The 2,986-nt window shown below is 46.3% G+C and overlaps 1 long non-coding RNA gene across 1 annotated transcript in view; it reads right to left on the bottom strand.

The window, feature by feature from the left end:
* Positions 1–2,377: 2,377 nt before the first annotated feature.
* The window catches only part of LOC109530787 (uncharacterized), an 11,989-nt gene continuing 11,380 nt past the window's right edge, over positions 2,378–2,986 (bottom strand). Inside the window, exons 2-3 of the long non-coding RNA XR_002171064.1 lie at positions 2,604–2,777; positions 2,378–2,532 (exon numbers count right to left, since the gene is read on the bottom strand). This is a non-coding gene — a long non-coding RNA (uncharacterized LOC109530787). The remainder of the gene's footprint in view (positions 2,533–2,603; positions 2,778–2,986) is intronic.

Raw genomic sequence — 2,986 nt, 5'->3', positions numbered from 1 at the left:
CATCGAGCCCCACGTGGCTTGAGTGTTTTCTTGAAGGTCTACGCAATGGCAACGACTGATCACAAGAGTAGGGAAGCGGCGATGCGCCAAAGCACGAAAACGTGCAGCACATGAAAACGGCATTTCGGCCAAGGTAAGGAGATCATTAGCTGATGATTCCGACAGCGGGAAGCCTCTCAAGAGTCCACATCAAAGACACAAAAGTCATTGAGCATTCACGGAGAGATGCGCGACCCGCACGGCAAAAGGTGCAGCGCAATTCCAACTTGTTTGAAAGATGCTCGGAGCACATCAAGTTGTGTAAAATTTGTTCAGCAGACAGCAAGGCGTATTCCACAACGCAGGTTTCTATTTACCACAAGTCAGGCCTTCAAAATAAAATGTAGGAAATATAAGAGTGCAGTTTGACCACACTTTCTTTGCTTCCATGGTGGCTTTTTTTAACAGTCCCACTCAATAAAAAAAGCGCAAAATAGTTTGAAAGTAACTGCTATAAAATGTAGGAAATATAAGAGTGCAGTTTGACCACACTTTCTTTGCTTCCATTGTGGCTTTTTAACAGTCGCACTCAATAAACAAGCGCAAAATAGTTTGAAAGTAACTGCTCGGACCATGGAACCAAAGGAAGCGAGGGAAAACTGTTATTATAATGCCACGCTTTTATTTTGTAGCTTGCTAGAATGCGCCTTGCTGTTATACGTACATAAATTGTCATTTTCGTTGATATCACTGTGTGTCTGGAACGTATTAAGTGGGTGGACATTATTTCCTATAGGAAATATTGCTTTGGTTTTCGTTTAAGTCAGACTTTCTGGAACCAAGATCCCACCGTGTGTTTTACCAGCACCAGGAGCAGCTCGTGCTGGCTGGTCTGACGTTTCCCACACTCAGCTGGGGAAATTCGCCCATCCGTCACGTCAGCCACACGGATTGAAGGTACGACAGCGCAACTGCAAACCACACACGCGTCCGTATTTTGCGGCGGGCCTCTACAACCACAATGGAATCATTACCAGAAAAAAATAAATAATTCAAATTAAAAAAAAAACATTTAACCGAGACCACCGTGACCTCAGCTTTGAAGCCGGCGTCATTAGTGGGGGAACGCTCGTTTGGCTCAAAAATGCTGAGGCAGGCTCGTGCTCATCACTCCCATTGCGGGAGAAGAGGTTGATACTGGCCGCTTGCCAGAGGTGGAATTCCTCTCATCAATCAAACACACGCATATATTAGAAAAACTCATGCTCATGTTCTCAGGTGCCGCTTAGCTTGTGTGAAGCACGTTGAGTTGCCTTGCGTGTGAAATGCGCTCGAGAAACACAATTGCCTTGCCTTGCCTGTCCATACATGCATTGGAGCCAAGCGAGTCCCAAGCCCTCCAACTGGCGAGTCCGACTCCAGTCAAGCCGTGTGACTCGAGTCCCCCCCCCCCACCCCCCACACACACCTCTGCTGCTCATGTGCAAATTTGACTTGGGACTATTTCCATTGCAAATGAATGAGCAGTTATGTGAGTGGGCCACACATGAATGCTGGCCAAACATATCGGGGGGGGGGGGGCTTCAACTACTCGCTTGTCTCCACATCAGCAACACTGAAAGTGTGTGCGTTTGTGTGAGAGAGAGACACACACACAATTACGCTGCTGAGAACATTCCTGCATGTGTGGCAGACAAGACTCTGCATCTTTGTCATGACACGGGCGGGGGTTGGGTTGGGGGTCCCAACGCAGACAGAGAAACACAGTGAAAGCCGACGTCAGCCGATGCGACGGATGGTTTCCTGTCATTTGGCGGATTGCGCAATACGGATGATTAACCGGCGGGACGAGAGCTCACAATAATTGTGAGACGGCGACATCAACAGTCGTAGCGCTGCTCAACAGCAAATTGGAATCAGAGATGGCGTCATGTGTCCCGAGACGTATTTTGGACGCAGATTTTAAAAAGGTCTTTACTTCGTTGTTGTAGTAGATATTATATGACAAAATGAAATGAGCATAATATCAACTTTACTTTTCGAAATCCTCGCCTACAGCATGATGGGCAGGTACCGAAAGACCAACAACACAGCCACTTCCATCCGGACTTAATTCGTCCTTTTTTAAAAACTTATCATCCTCTGTCCGGTACGAATGGATGGACTGTTCCGTCCCAGGGACAGAATGCCCATCTTTGATTATTATTATTATTATTATCATCATGAACAATAAAACCTGATGTGCATGAGAAAATACAAGGGCAGATTCAGAATCAGTGCAAAAAAACAAAAGGAAAAGGAGTCGAACATTTTACTTTCATATGTAGAATTGAAACAACAAATCTGCTCAGATCCGAGAGACAGTTGCTTTTCAAAAACAACCTAGCAGAATTTGTTTTTTGTTGCAAACGGAATGAAAAAATTATTGATATGCACAGTCTTGGTCTTGTCTCGGTCTCGGTCTCAGCACTCTCTAGTCTCAATAACGTCATGGTCTCGGTTGGTGTGGTCTCGACGACAACACGGCATCCCATTCAATTTGTTTGAATCCGCCTCAATGAACAGTTTCAACCATAAATAGAACACAAACTATCATCCCAAAACACTGTAAAATAATTTCATACTTTAATTTGTGCAGGGGGATTAGTTCAGGTCACGTAAAGGCGGCTGAACTTGTTTTTACACTTGTAGAGGAAAACAAGGCTTTCCTCAGGTGAACCAGCGAGGAAGATGAAGGGCAACATCATCATCACCATTGGCATCAAAGCAGTGTGGCCGCTTCTGTTAGCCACATGACTCTGCAAAAATGGAACAAATTCCCCCACGCTGCCCCCCCCCCTCCAACCCACCGGCATTGACGTCACAGCTTTTACACGCGTGCAAATTAAATGCACCGATCCCCCCCGCCCCCTCCCCGCACCCCCAAAATGAATGAGCGACTCAGTGCTGTCGTGCGTGCGTGAAAGGCAGATTCGCTTTGCACTGCGGCGAGACCTTAGTCAACGCA

The sequence above is a fragment of the Hippocampus comes genome, unplaced genomic scaffold (assembly GCF_001891065.2).
Source record: "Hippocampus comes isolate QL1 unplaced genomic scaffold, H_comes_QL1_v1.1 scaffold89, whole genome shotgun sequence".
Classification (NCBI taxonomy): Eukaryota; Metazoa; Chordata; class Actinopteri; order Syngnathiformes; family Syngnathidae; genus Hippocampus; species Hippocampus comes.
The sequence above is the reverse complement of the archived record's forward strand: the minus strand, read 5'-3'. Positions and strand labels throughout refer to the sequence as shown.